The following is a 16,894-nucleotide window of genomic DNA, read 5'->3' on the forward strand; positions in this document are numbered from 1 at the left end:
GGAAGTCATGCAATGCATATAGCGTTGATGATTTTTACTTGTGTTTGGAAAGGTTGCAAAGTACATGTAGGCAACCACCTTTCTGCACCTTGCTTATGAGTCCAATTTACTGGCTTGACGATATACCGATTTCAAAATGGACAAGAGCATTTTTCCCAAAAATACGTTACAATGTTAAATCGATTGACGTCCCTGAAATTTTGCAAATTATATCCTCACGTGAGTTTCCTATAACAACGATAATTGAGTTAACCACCACGTCGATAAAATCAAAGTATGTTGAACGGGCCGAACTGGCTGGTAAGGGAGATTGTTATATTTTGTTTTTTTATTGTGCTGCTATTTTTATTAAAATATCAAATTTTACAGGGAGGTTGTCTGGTGGGTTGACCCCTTACGTTGAGAGTAAGGTTCAAAAAAGTCTCAACAAGTCTTATAATTGTAATGCAAAACGTTTGTATGGGGATACATTTGAAGTCAATGACACTTTTGCCACCAGCACCGTACAACTTGAACGAAGGGTATGTAGTTGTGGTAAATGGCAAAAAAGCGGTATACCATGTGGCCACGCTATAGCATGTCTAAGAACCCGTACATCTGAGTCCATTCAGAGAATGGTTGATTACAAGTTCACTAATCATGTGTATCGAGTTGCATACGGATCTGAGTTGGTGAATGGTATACCATCATATGAGCATTGGGAAATACCAAATGAAACGGTGGTCCTGTTACCTCCCTCAATGCAGTAGTTATTCATGTAGCACATTTATGTTTTATGTAGTATTATGTATTAGTTTTTTATGTACTCCGTTTTTATTTTACTGTTGTGTTACGTATTAGTTATCCATGTACCCAGTTTATTTTTTATGTCGTATTATGTGTTAGTTATTTATGTACCCCAGTTTTATTTTATTGCTTTCTAAATATTGGCTATTGAGGAAACAACATACATTAAAAGAAATGGACGTTTATTAAATAGTAACGACTAGACACATACAACAACAAGCAACTTAAATAACGAAAAACAATTAACTTAACCAACATGCATATTAAAAATAAGGGACATTCTTTAAAACATTCCATGCATCTAAGTGGGTAAACTCGCTACCATCGTATTGAAAGCGGTATAGTTCCAAAGCCACCTGCCGTAGAATGTCTTCATCCGTATTTGCATGTTCGTTATCCAACTCGTTATAAATACGTTGAAATTGTTTCACCTTCATTTTCATATCCAGAAACTTTGCTTTGACATCTCTTCTTCTTCGATATTGAGTGCGGTTCATTAAATGGTGAAACAAATGACAGACACGAGACCAAAATGATCTGGCACGAACTTGTGGGGGACCCGGTGGAAAATCCACCTCTACAGTTGTAATCCAAGCTTGAACCAAAGCGACCTCCTCTGCGTTCCTCCATATACGTGGTGAGTCCATAATTGCAAGGAGGGAAGTAATAGAATACAATTACAACGGATATTGAAATCTATTTATAACGACTCCTTACTTTCCTGGTGCAATGACTTGTCAACTCAAACAACAATGTATTGTGTTGTCATTCAACCGGGGATGAATTGTCAACTCGAACAGTGATCTGTTGTGTTATAAGTATAGTACACTGCTGTGACAACCCGAAATTTCCATTGTATGAACCTCATCTATTCAATAGAAGCAAGTTCAGTTTCTGTGATTTTCAAGCTTTTCCGAACAAATTTGTGTACATTAGGGTTCATGTTTTAGATGATATCAGGAGAGTGGATACTCCTGGTTTTGTGAAACTTGGGCATTTCAAGTTTCATCATGTTACAGTCCAACACCAGGAATAAAAATATTTTCTGCCAAAATATTCCAGGACTATAAATAGTTTCTGAATGAAATTAATTCATTATTTACAATTCCAAATAGAGAAAAGCCATATTCTCTCTGACGGATCTTCGGGTTTTCATCCCAGATTGTGAGTCTACTTTTCTATATGTGTTTCAATACTTGTTTAATGCTTATTAACAACAATAAACATGTTTAGATTACAAGATCCGGGAGTTTACCGCCCAAGAACGTTCTTGGGGAGTAAACTCCAAAATGGAACATAAATGCTTCCTAGTCCCGATTCCTTGTTAGACAACTTGTTTAGGGGTTAGAGTATGATCTTTGTAGCCTAGAAATCATCTAAGAAACATAAGTTCTAGGAGTTTACGGCCAAGGAACTCCCTTGGGCCGTAAACCCCTTTTCAAGGGCTTAAAGTGCCCCAAATCTTCCCCAAATGCTTAAGGACTTTAACTACTAGTACTTGTGCTTGTTTAGAACACCAAAAGCTCATCAAAATCACAAGTTAGTAGGAGTTTACAGCCAAGAACCCTTCTTGGGCCGTAAACCCCTTTTTGTGGGACAAAAATCATTCCATGCACACCTAAGGCCTTTAGACAATTTACCTTGCACCTTTGGGACTAGAATGGAGAGTAGAACACATAGAAATCACTCCTTGAAAGGAGTTTACGGCCAAGGAACATGACTTGGGCCGTAAACTCCAATTGAAGGCACTAAAGTGTGCCTCTTGTCCCCATTAGCCTTAGATAAATTCATGGATGCCATTCTTGATGTTTAAGTGCCTCAAATCAATTAAATTCCTAGAGTTTACGGCCGTAAACTCTAAGGTGAAGGACCTTAGGCCGTAAACTCCCTTATGGAGTGTTCTAGAGCCTTAAAACTACTTCAAGTATTATTCCAACAAAGCTAGGAGTGTTCTAGAAGCAAGATAGCACCACAAAACACCCAAAACCACCCTTTTAGGAGTTCACGGCCATAAACCTATGAGTTTACGGCCGTAAACTCCAAGGTGTGGGGTTTGTTGGGTAGTGAACTCCTATACAAGGCCCTTTGATGTTTCAAATCCTTTTGCCTTGTCCCGTAGCAACTTAGATGCAACCATTTGGACTAAACACTCATAAAAGTGTTTAAATGTTTCCTATGTGTCTTAACTTATTTATTTAAGTTATTATTTGTCTAATTAGTTATATATATGCTTATTATATGATAACTAGGCTCGTGCATGTAAACCAGTCTCCGTTTGTCACCTAGCACGGTCGCCGACACTGCAATTCAAACGACTCACCACAAGTGAGTTCATACCCCTTGAATCAACCTTTGAACTGATTTTAAATGTTTTATAACACTTTATGGGGGGGAATACAAGTCAAATACTTATAAGTTATTGCTTCAATCACATGTGATTGCATTTAATCACATGTGATTAATAACTAGGAAAACAACGATTTTTACCACTGTTCAAACTGTTTTTCAAACTACTTCACTTTGAAATGTTTTACAAACTGTTTTACTATCCAAACTTACTTATAGACTGTGATTTAAACAAATGCTTCTTATACTTGAACTGTTTTATTTTACTTATGCCTTTAAATTGTTTTATAGATCGACATCAAGTCGATCTCCTCTTGATACAATATTTATGCTTCAAATGTTTTATGAAAACTTACTTATGTTTTATATATTCAATTGCATGCCCATATATGTATAGATGTATAAATAATGTTTAAAGGACTTAGGAAGGCCATCCGCCGTATTTCCTTTTCGCGCCTTGAGATGTGGTCTGGTGGGATTTCGGGTGACCATCCGAAGGTCGTTTCAATATTACTTATACATCATATATACATATATAGACATAAAAGTACTTCCGTATTCATACTCATCAGTACCTCATTAGTTAGTTACCGTCTGGGTAACGCAAGACAATACATATACAGATATACTAGAAACAATACATATACAGATATACTAGAAACAATACATATATAGATATACTAGAAACAATACATATACAGATATACTAGAAACAATACATATACAGATATACGAGAAACAATACATATACAGATATACGAGAAACAATACATATACAGATATACGAGAAACAATACATATACATAAATACATAATAATTGTGATCCACTGTATCGGGCATGCCTTAAATGTCATGGCCCGAGTTGTAGCCAGAATTCTCTTGGAGGGAGAGCGTGAGTTTGCGTATAGATCTATACTGGATTGACTATCCTACACCTTGCTGCTAGCTACAGCCGGACCTGCAGGTCTGCGGGTGCCAAACGTCATTTCTTTTATTACGACCATTCATTATGTCGTTGTTACCAGTCGATAGCATGGTGCAATTTATCACATTATGCCTTAATATAAATCCGGTTTAAGGTAGTAGTATTTAGTACAGCAGTAGTCTTATTATACAAAGCTACAGTACTACAATGATTTACCCATTACATATTTTAGTGATAATCTCACTTAAGCGTTAGTGTACAACTATATTTTTAACAAATGATAGTGATACTTGGGTGATTACACACTTTTACAACAGACAAGTTTACAAAACAGTTTAGCCTTGGTAGAAGGTTACTTTTATAGAAAATATAGGATTTTCTGAGTGATTCAAACTTTTACAAACACTTTCAAACATTTACTTACATTTTTACAACTTATACATTGAGACAGGTTCAAACGTTTTTACAAGAAACATTGACACTAAAATACTTATGAACTCACCAGCTTAATGCTGATAAACTCTTTCAAAATAACTTGTATTCTCAGGTCATCAGTAGACAGGTACCGAGGCCAGCTTTTGAGAAGATGGAGTGCATTCAAGACTCATCTCATATTGTTTTGTTATACATTATTTTTGGTGTCTATAACTGTACAGAACACACTTGTATTAAAATTATATATTTAATGCAATGGATGATGTTGTTTGCTTATTTACATTTACTGTGTTGTGATACTATACATGACGTCCTCCGCCCCAGAACGTTTCCGCCGTTCTTGGTTTTGGGGTGTGACAGATTGGTATCAGAGCATTGTTTATAGTGAATCAAGTATATCAACCCATAAAAGATATACTAATCTATAAACCCAAAAGGGACTAAAACACTCTGACCAAGAGTCTATACTTTAAATAATAAAATATTTAATTAAGTATACTAGTCTGCATTCATACTAAAATCAGTGTCACAATGACAAGAACAAAAGTATTACGATTGTTGAATATCACAAGTGAGCTCGGGGATGTATGGTCAGTCCTGGGAATGGCATAGCCTGATCAACTATGCTGGTCCTAGGAGTGATTAGCATATGCCCTAGAATGGTTGTGATATGTTAACAAGTCTAAAAACTTACCAACAATACCACAAGAAGATCAGTAGAACTTAACCTTAAAATACTATAGGAGTATTTTGTGCTATTAGTTACACGTATACTATATTCTTATACCTCTCTTCTCGCGTAGATCTAAATGGCTGGATTTCATCATGGCGACCCGTACTTTCCCAATGAAGGCAATGCCGGGTGGATCGATGAAGAGCCCGAAGATGATCATCCAATCCCTTTGGATGATCACCTCGCAGAAGGTTTTTCAGATGGATCTGACTCCGAGCCTGAAGTCAACAACCTACCGCTAGTAGGTCAAGCCCCGAACAACAACCCTCGACCAGCGTTTCCAGGTCCTACACCCATGTGGGCAAACAATCTGAATCGCTGGAGTGATGAGCAGGGTCAGCCCTTACCATACTTTGGGGACCGAACCTTCTACAATGTTAGCGATGGTGGATCTGCTGATAGAGCTCTGCCGGTAATCATCCGCAGAATAGCTCGTAATGTCGAGCAGGGTCGAGCAGCCATCGACCGGGTCATGGAGATTGATGCCAATTCAGGTGTCAATACAGTCCGCATTCACCGCCTCGAAGAGGACATGGAACGGACCCGGAGAACCAACGAAACTCTATAACAACAGTTGGCTGCCTCCCGAGCTGAGGTCATGGAACTTAGAGCTCGTCAGAGAGCTCAGGACCGACACCTTCAAGAGGTGTTTCGCCAAGTGTCCGACCTCAGGGATCGCCCGAGGAATTCCCATCGCCATTAGATGATGTCTAGTACATCTCTGTCTTTTGAATTAGGGATAGCCTTGAACTTATATGCTCTAAGTAGCACTTGTCTGTAAAATATTCCTAACTTTCAGTACTCTAATTAGGAATCTAGGACTGTCAGTATTGTCCTTATGGTATGATGTAAGACCTACTGTTAGGTCGATTTTCCTTGAACTTACTACATCAGTAATACCCGTTCTATTGAAATCTACCTAATCTGTGGGAAAAATTTGTACACTTGTGTATTCCTATTGATATTTCTTATTGTGATTTCTAACACTCATTCAACTGTTGGGCTATGGGTAATTAGTCCATGAGTTACTCTCACATTGCTTACAAATTGATTCTTATCATCCTTCTTGTTTTTATAAACTTATAGCTGAAGGATGCCTCCTCGCAAGTCTCCCAGAAATAGGAATAATCCTGTACCTCCACCGCCTCCACCACCTGCAGTCATCGATACTGCAGCCCTGAATGCTGCCGTAGTTGCAGTAGTGGCAACTGCCATGGCTCAGTATCACTCATCGGATGCTAGCAGAGGTGGAACCCCTGTTGAATCTATCCCAGTTGAAATCCCTGTGCGCTCGAGAGAGTGCTCTTACAAGGATTTTACAAACTGCAAGCCGAAGCCTTTCTATGGCACCGGCGGAGTCATTGCTCTCTTGCAATGGTTCGAGAAGACTGAATCAGTCTTCGAAATCTGTTCGTGCCCTGCAGCATTCAAGGTGAAATATGCCGCATGCACCTTCGAGGATAAAGCCCTAACGTGGTGGAACGGCCATGTCAAAGCCCTAACTCTCGTCGTGGCTAACGACATGGGCTGGGCAACGATGAAGGACCTCATGACTGAGGAGTACTGCCCTAGGGGCGAAGTCCAGAAGTTAGAACATGAACTCTGGAATTTGACAATGAAGGGCACCAACGTGATCGCTTACACTGCCCGCTTTAGCGAACTGGTGGCCCTATGCCCCAACATGGTTCCCACTGAAGGGAAAAAGATTGAACGGTATGTATGGGGGCTAGTACCTCCGTACCAGGGGAATGTCTTAGCATCCAACCCTGCTACCTTCGACAGTGCCAAGCGATTGGCACAAAGACTTATTGACCATGGAGTCAAGACCCCTGCAACAACAACCACCTTAGCCATCCCGGAACCCTCTAAACCCGCTGGTAACAAGCGGAAGTTCTGGGACGAGAAGAAGAAGCAGCGTGCTTCAAAGAAACAGCAAATCGTAGCAGTACATGCTGCGGTAGCCCCTACTGCTGTTACTGCTCCGGGGAAGCAGTATTCTGGAAGTTTGCCGAAGTGTAACAAATGCAACTTCCACCACAACGGCGCCTGCCGTGAAATGCAGTGTACTAACTGCCACAGGAAAGGACACACCGTCCGATTCTGTAGGTTCCCGGCACAACCGATCTCCCAAGTTCCTGGCTCTGGCGTGAGCCCAACTTGCTATGGATGTGGCGAAGCAGGCCACTTTAAAAGGGACTGCCCAAAGGCGAGGAATGCTGGAGGAGCAGGGAGGGTACTAGCAATAGGCCACGGGGAAGCAGTTGCTGACCCGACAGTGGTGACTGGTACGTTCCTCCTTGATAACTCCTATGCATGCATTCTGTTCGATAGTGGAGCGGAGCGAAGCTTCGTAAACCACAAATTTGCTCGCATGCTTAAGCAACAACCACACACACTTAATGAACAATTCACAGTAGAAATGGCCAATGGGAAAACTGAAAGTACTAATAGCATATACTTAGGTTGTCTTCTAACCTTAGATAACCATTCATTCCCAATTGACCTTATGCCGATCTCGATAAAAAGTTTCGACGTTATTATCAGCATGGATTGGTTAAGTCTTCATCGCGCCGACATCATGTGCTACGAGAAAGCAGTCCGACTAAACCTCCCGTCTAACGAAACTCTTATAGTCTACGGCGACAAACCGGGTGCGAGTCTTCGCATTATATCTAGTATTCAAGCACAGAAATATCTGCGCAAAGAATACCACGCATTTCTTGCTCACGTCGTCGACACGAACCTAGAAACGAAAGAACTAAAGAACCACCCAGTAGTGAACGACTTCCCCGACATTTTCCCAGAAGAACTACCCGGGTTACCTCCGCAACGACAAGTCGAGTTCAGAATAGACTTAGTCCCAGGAGCTACCCCAGTAGCCAAGTCGCCCTACCGTTTAGCACCAGCCGAGATGCAAGAACTCTCTGGTCAACTTAACGAACTGCTCAGCAAGGGCTTTATAAGACCAAGTTTCTCACCTTGGGGAGCACCGGTCTTGTTCGTTAAGAAGAAAGACGGATCATTCCGTATGTGTATTGACTACAGAGAACTCAACAAGTTGACGATCAAAAATCGTTACCCTCTGCCACGCATAGATGATCTATTCGACCAACTGCAAGGGGCGAACTATTTTTCCAAGATTGATCTGAGATCCAGATATCATCAGTTACGAGTGCTCGAGGAGGACGTGCCGAAGACAGCCTTCCGAACTCGTTACGGACATTACGAGTTCGTGGTGATGCCATTCGGATTGACCAATGCGCCCGCAGTCTTCATGGATCTAATGAATAGAGTATGCCGACCTTACTTAGATCAGTTCGTCATCGTTTTCATTGATGACATCCTGATCTACTCCCGAAGTAAGAAGGAGCATGGTGATCATCTACGACAAGTTCTAGAGACACTACGAAAGGAGAAACTTTATGCGAAGTTCTCGAAATGTGAATTTTGGATCCGAAGGGTCGAATTCTTAGGACACGTGGTTAGTGAAGAAGGAATCCACGTGGACCCTTCCAAAATAAAAGCCATTGAGAACTGGCCAACACCAAAGACACCTACAGAAATTCGCCAATTTCTAGGTCTCGCTGGCTACTACCGCAGGTTCATTCAGAAATTCTCCCGAATAGCAAAGCCTCTTACGACCCTGACCCAGAAAGGTGTGGCCTTTGACTGGGAAGAGAAGCAAGAAATAGCGTTCCAAACTCTCAAACGAGCCTTGTGCACCGCACCAATACTATCCCTTCCCGAAGGAATAGAAGACTTCGTTGTCTATTGCGATGCATCCAATCAAGGACTCGGATGTGTTCTGATGCAGCGAGGTAAGGTCATCGCCTACGCCTCGAGACAGTTGAAGACACATGAGGTTAACTACACGACCCACGATCTTGAGCTAGGAGCAGTAGTGTTTGCTCTGAAGATCTGGAGACATTACTTGTATGGAACGAAGAGCACTATCTTTACCGACCACAAGAGCTTACAACACATTTTCGACCAGAAGGAGCTCAACATGAGACAACGACGGTGGGTCGAGCTACTCAGTGACTACGAATGCGATATTCGTTATCATCCAGGTAAAGCCAACGTAGTAGCAGACGCCCTAAGTCGAAAAGAATATTCTGGTCGCAAAGTCAAGTCATTATCAATAACCATCCATTCACACTTGACTAAGCAAATTCAGGCGGCTCAACTAGAGGCCATGAAACCTAAAAATGTGTCGAGTGAATCCCTTAGGGGAATGGACAAGAACTTCGAAGCCAAGGGTGACGGAGCTTTATACTTCATGAACCGGATCTGGACACCGAAGCACGGTGGTTTTCGAGACTTGGTCATGACCGAGGCGCACAACACTCGGTATTCCGTCCACCCAGGTTCAGATAAGATGTATCTGGATCTGAAAAAGCTATACTGGTGGCCTAATATGAAAGCAGAGATTGCTACCTTTGTGAGTAAATGCCTTACTTGCGCGAAGGTTAAGGTCGAGTACCAGAAGCCCTCTGGTTTACTGCAACAACCAGAGATCCCAGAGTGGAAGTGGGAGCGGATCACTATGGATTTCATAACCAAGTTACCCAAGACGACGGGTGGACTTGACACCATATGGGTCGTCGTTGATAGATTGACCAAGTCTGCACACTTCCTACCTATCAAAGAAACCGACAAGATGGAGAAACTTACAAGAACATACATTAGGGAAATTGTACGGTTGCATGGTGTACCTATTTCCATTATCTCCGATAGAGATAGTAGGTTCACTTCAAGATTTTGGCAATCCCTACAACGTTCCCTGGGAACAAGGCTGGATATGAGCACAGCCTACCATCCACAGACCGACGGACAGAGTGAGAGGACCATCCAAACATTGGAAGACATGTTGCGAGCCTATGTGATTGATTTTGGGAAGGCATGGGATACTCATTTACCCCTTGTCGAATTTTCCTATAATAACAGTTATCACACGAGCGTCAAGGCTGCTCCATTCGAAGCTCTCTACGGCCGCAAGTGCAGATCCCCTCTGTGCTGGGCTGAGGTTGGTGATACCCAACTAGCGAAAGGGCAAGCTTCCGACAGTACTCTCACTGGTCCAGAAATCATTCGGGAAACGACAGAGAAAATCGTTCAAATCCGTGAACGATTGAAAGCCTCTAGAGACCGACAGAAGAGCTACGCCGACAAACGAAGAAAACCTTTGGAGTTTCAGGTGGGAGACCGAGTCCTTCTCAAAGTCTCACCCTGGAAAGGCTTGATACGCTTCGGCAAGCGTGGGAAGCTAAATCCGAGGTACATAGGGCCTTTCGAGATTCTTGCCAGAGTCGGCCCCGTAGCTTACAAACTTGATCTACCCGACACACTGCGTAACGTACATTCTACATTCCACGTATCTAACTTGAAAAAGTGTCTGTCTGATGAGACTCTCGTAATCCCACTCGACGAGATCAAGATCAACGAGAGCCTCAACTTCGTGGAAGAACCTGTAGAGATCATGGACCGTGAGGTCAAGCAGACGAAACAAAGTCGTATCCCTATCGTGAAGGTTCGCTGGAACGCCAAGCGAGGACCGGAATTCACTTGGGAACGCGAGGACCAGATGAAGTTGAAATACCCTCATCTTTTCGCTTAATTGTTTGTAACTTTTATTTGCTTAAATTTTAATTTCGGGACGAAATTCCCTCTAACAGGGGGATGATGTGACAACCCGAAATTTCCATTGTATGAACCTCATCTATTCAATAGAAGCAAGTTCAGTTTCTGTGATTTTCAAGCTTTTCCGAACAAATTTGTGTACATTAGGGTTCATGTTTTAGATGATATCAGGAGAGTGGATACTCCTGGTTTTGTGAAACTTGGGCATTTCAAGTTTCATCATGTTACATTCCAACACCAGGAATAAAAACATTTTCTGCCAAAATATTACAGGACTATAAATAGTTTCTGAATGAAATTAATTCATTATTTACAATTCCAAATAGAGAAAAGCCATATTCTCTCTGACGGATCTTCGGGTTTTCATCCCAGATTGTGAGTCTACTTTTCTATATGTGTTTCAATACTTGTTTAATGCTTATTAACAACAATAAACATGTTTAGATTACAAGATCCGGGAGTTTACCGCCCAAGAACGTTCTTGGGGAGTAAACTCCAAAATGGAACATAAATGCTTCCTAGTCCCGATTCCTTGTTAGACAACTTGTTTAGGGGTTAGAGTATGATCTTTGTAGCCTAGAAATCATCCAAGAAACATAAGTTCTAGGAGTTTACGGCCAAGGAACTCCCTTGGGCCGTAAACCCCTTTTCAAGGGCTTAAAGTGCCCCAAATCTTCCCCAAATGCTTAAGGACTTTAACTACTAGTACTTGTGCTTGTTTAGAACACCAAAAGCTCATCAAAATCACAAGTTAGTAGGAGTTTACGGCCAAGAACCCTTCTTGGGCCGTAAACCCCTTTTTGTGGGACAAAAATCATTCCAAGCACACCTAAGGCCTTTAGACAATTTACCTTGCACCTTTGGGACTAGAATGGAGAGTAGAACACATAGAAATCACTCCTTGAAAGGATTTTACGGCCAAGGAACATGACTTGGGCCGTAAACTCCAAGTGAAGGCACCAAAGTGTGCCTCTTGTCCCCATTAGCCTTAGATAAATTCATGGATGCCATTCTTGATGTTTAAGTGCCTCAAATCAATTAAATTCCTAGAGTTTACGGCCGTAAACTCTAAGGTGAACGACCTTAGGCCGTAAACTCCCTTATGGAGTGTTCTAGAGCCTTAAAACTACTTCAAGTATTATTCCAACAAAGCTAGGAGTGTTCTAGAAGCAAGATAGCACCACAAAACACCCAAAACCACCCTTTTAGGAGTTCATGGCCATAAACCTATGAGTTTACGGCCGTAAACTACAAGGTGTGGGGTTTGTTGGGTAGTGAACTCCTATACAAGGCCCTTTGATGTTTCAAATCCTTTTGCCTTGTCCCGTAGCAACTTAGATGCAACCATTTGGACTAAACACTCATAAAAGTGTTTAAATGTTTCCTATGTGTCTTAACTTATTTATTTAAGTTATTATTTGTCTAATTAGTTATATATATGCTTATTATATGATAACTAGGCTCGTGCATGTAAACCAGTCTCCGTTTGTCACCTAACACGGTAGCCGACACTGCAATTCAAACGACTCACCACAAGTGAGTTCATACCCCTTGAATCAACCTTTGAACTGATTTTAAATGTTTTATAACACTTTATGGGGGGGGAATACAAGTCAAATACTTATAAGTTATTGCTTCAATCACATGTGATTGCATTTAATCACATGTGATTAATAACTAGGAAAACAACGATTTTTACCACTGTTCAAACTGTTTTTCAAACTACTTCACTTTGAAATGTTTTAAAAACTGTTTTACTATCCAAACTTACTTATAGACTGTGATTTAAACAAATGCTTCTTATACTTGAACTGTTTTATTTTACTTATGCCTTTAAATTGTTTTATAGATCGACATCAAGTCGATCTCCTCTTGATACAATATTTATGCTTCAAATGTTTTATGAAAACTTACTTATGTTTTATATATTCAATTGCATGCCCATATATGTATAGATGTATAAATAATGTTTAAAGGACTTAGGAAGGCCATCCGCCGTATTTCCTTTTCGCGCCTTGAGATGTGGTCTGGTGGGATTTCGGGTGACCATCCGAAGGTCGTTTCAATATTACTTATACATCATATATACATATATAGACATAAAAGTACTTCCGTATTCATACTCATCAGTACCTCATTAGTTAGTTACCGTCTGGGTAACGCAAGACAATACATATACAGATATACTAGAAACAATACATATACAAATATACTAGAAACAATACATATATAGATATACTAGAAACAATACATATACAGATATACTAGAAACAATACATATACAGATATACGAGAAACAATACATATACAGATATACGAGAAACAATACATATACAGATATACGAGAAACAATACATATACATAAATACATAATAATTGTGATCCACTGTATCGGGCATGCCTTAAATGTCATGGCCCGAGTTGTAGCCAGAATTCTCTTGGAGGGAGAGCGTGAGTTTGCGTATAGATCTATACTGGATTGACTATCCTACACCTTGCTGCTAGCTACAGCCGGACCTGCAGGTCTGCGGGTGCCAAACGTCATTTCTTTTATTACGACCATTCATTATGTCGTTGTTACCAGTCGATAGCATGGTGCAATTTATCACATTATGCCTTAATATAAATCCGGTTTAAGGTAGTAGTATTTAGTACAGCAGTAGTCTTATTATACAAAGCTACAGTACTACAATGATTTACCCATTACATATTTTAGTGATAATCTCACTTAAGCGTTAGTGTACAACTATATTTTTAACAAATGATAGTGATACTTGGGTGATTACACACTTTTACAACAGACAAGTTTACAAAACAGTTTAGCCTTGGTAGAAGGTTACTTTTATAGAAAATATAGGATTTTCTGAGTGATTCAAACTTTTACAAACACTTTCAAACATTTACTTACATTTTTACAACTTATACATTGAGACAGGTTCAAACGTTTTTACAAGAAACATTGACACTAAAATACTTATGAACTCACCAGCTTAATGCTGATAAACTCTTTCAAAATAACTTGTATTCTCAGGTCATCAGTAGACAGGTACCGAGGCCAGCTTTTGAGAAGATGGAGTGCATTAAAGACTCATCTCATATTGTTTTGTTATACATTATTTTTGGTGTCTATAACTGTACAGAACACACTTGTATTAAAATTATATATTTAATGCAATGGATGATGTTGTTTGCTTATTTACATTTACTGTGTTGTGATACTATACATGACGTCCTCCGCCCCAGAACGTTTCCGCCGTTCTTGGTTTTGGGGTGTGACAATTGCATTCGTCAGTTAATTTTGACTATGAATTGCAGACATATTAGAAGTTTGGGCTGCGATTTTGTGTAGAAACTACTATAAATTGACCCTAAGTTACATGCAAAACGTTATTAAATTAACCAATATAGTTGTTCAAATATTGTTTTTTAGATTCTACCATCTTTGTTTCAATCCAAATGACTTCTATATCATGGAGCAATGAAGAGTTCTTGGTTCTTACACATGCTTATATTCATGTGTACGAGACAAGCAAGTTGAACGATCCAATGTTTTGGAGCCGTTTAACAAATATTTTCAATGCTGAAAACCGAATGGCTACAAGAAACGATCGTGACGAACTAGACATCTTAGCAAGATGGTATGAAATGAAAACCGAAGTTCTATTATTCAACGATCTTTATACCAAAATTGACGACACCTGTTTAAATGCTACTGAGGATGTCATCTTGGAAGCTGCTAAGGAGGAATACAAGTCATTAAGTAACGGGTTGGAATTCCAGTTTGAAGCCCCTTGGAATATTTTGAAATATATCCCGTTTGTTTAAAATCTATTTTAGTTTATTATTTGAGTACTAGGTTATTTTCATGTACTAGGTTATTTTCATGTATTTCTTATGTATTTCGTATGTATTTCGTTTGTTTAAAATCTATTTTAGTTTATTATGTGAGTACTAGGTTATTTTCATGTATTTCGTATGTAATTCGTATGTATTTCATATGTTTAAAATATATTTTAGTTTAGTATGTGAGAAACTCGTATGATTAAGTTGAGTTAATATATTTTAGTTTATTATGTGAGAAACTCGTATGATTAACTTGAGTTAATAAATGGCCATTGCATTAGTTATCAAAATATATTAGAATACATTAGTAACAAGATTCAATGAACCATTAAAACATCACAACAATTACATGAAAAAAACGACATAATACGAACAAAGCATTAACGTAAAACACAAGTCCATGGCTTATTCTTAACACAAATTAGAGCGGTCTACTTGAAATATTGTTTATCTCTAACAACCTTCCAAACTTCCTCATATTCGAAGTCTCTGCCTTCATGCTCAAAGATGTAAAACTCTGTAACAACTTCCAAGAACTCTTCTTCGTCACGACAACGAACATTGTTACGTTTCGCATAACTACATGCTCGATTGAACCATGTCACTTCCTCCTTTACATCCGTCCACTTAGTAACAACATCTGATTTTTCTCTTTATTGCCCTTCTCCCATCTCATGGTTAAACAAAGATGTGATGCGACTCCATTCATCACCAATTAGGCAATGCGGGGGAGCAAGTAACGGTTCACCATCCTTAACACTTAGCCAACACCGTGTTAGAACTAAAACCTCGTTTGTCGTCCATGGCCTTTCAGAATTGGAACCAGGTACTTCATTCGAAGAACTTGCTGCATTCGACGACATTTCTAATAATGGGAATTCGTTTCGTTTAGGTGATTTGGGTGTTTGGTTTATAGATCTTAAACATCTATTTATATAAATAAATAGACTATGAAATAATACTTTGACTACGAAATGGTTATATTTGGACTACGAATTTCAGCTTTATGCAGTGTTTTGTCATGTCAAACTGTCATTTATCTCTTGTCACTTAAGGGACCCACTAGGATGTGCAGGTTACTACAGTGACTTGTCATTACTGTCTAGTCATTTCAAAGTTGGACTTCTCATTACTGTCTAGTATGTATAAATACCACTTATTGCTCCAGTTTAATACAATATCGATTTTATTATGAGTTCCTCACACAAATTCGAAATTTGCTCATGCAACGAAGTAGATTGTTACTACTGTGATTCGGTAGACCCTTTTTTTACACCCTCTTCAGCCGGGTCATATATGTCACATGAAAATTTTGAAGAATTAAAGAAGGCTGAAGCACAACAAGAAGAGGACACAGAGTCATCCTGACTTCTCACTCAACTTGCTAATGATATAGGTTCGGAATGCAAACAAGCTGAAGAATGGATTGACCTCAATAAAAACAAAATCAAAGAGCATATAGATTGGATAAAAAAGAGTAAGAAGGCAATCAAAACGACTGAAAAACGGCTTGTTGAGAAGGATGAGCAGTTGATACACATTATGGTAAAAAAGGATCGTTTCGAAGACAAAATGAGAATTAGGGATGACTATATAACAATGGAGAAAGAGAAGTACCCGTTGCAGTTCCCTGAGTTTAAAAATTAGTTATAAAGTTGTTGTAATATTATCATGAAACAGATTAGGTTGCCAAAGGATCGTTTGTTGTTTTTTTTAAATAACATCTTGTAACTGTTAAAATAAATCTGCAAACTATATTTTATAATATAAAAGCTTCATTCATTGTTATAATCAACAAACTTAACTAAAATATGAAAGCATAGCAATGTCTTGTAAGAGTTAATAAAAATATTACAATACGTAATAAGCTAACAACTCGTCATTACTCTTAATTTCAAGGTTGTTTTATATCAAAATCAGCGTTATGGGTTTGTGAGCAACCCGCTGAACCACCAATATTATATGCCATTTCTGCAGTAGAAATTATGTGACCTGCTCTGCTACTAGACGCCCTTCCAGTACAATTATTTCTCGTGTGTCCTAGTTGACCACATGTAGAACACTCTTTTATAATTGGACCCTCGCCTTGGGATGGAATGCGGTCTGTGTTTCTTGGCCTGCCTGGCTGACGTTTATCCATTATAGGTGGCTTAACAATCATCAAATCATCGGGGATCTCCCATTC

The sequence above is a fragment of the Lactuca sativa genome, chromosome 6 (genome assembly GCF_002870075.4).
Source record: "Lactuca sativa cultivar Salinas chromosome 6, Lsat_Salinas_v11, whole genome shotgun sequence".
Lineage (NCBI taxonomy): Eukaryota > Viridiplantae > Streptophyta > Magnoliopsida > Asterales > Asteraceae > Lactuca > Lactuca sativa.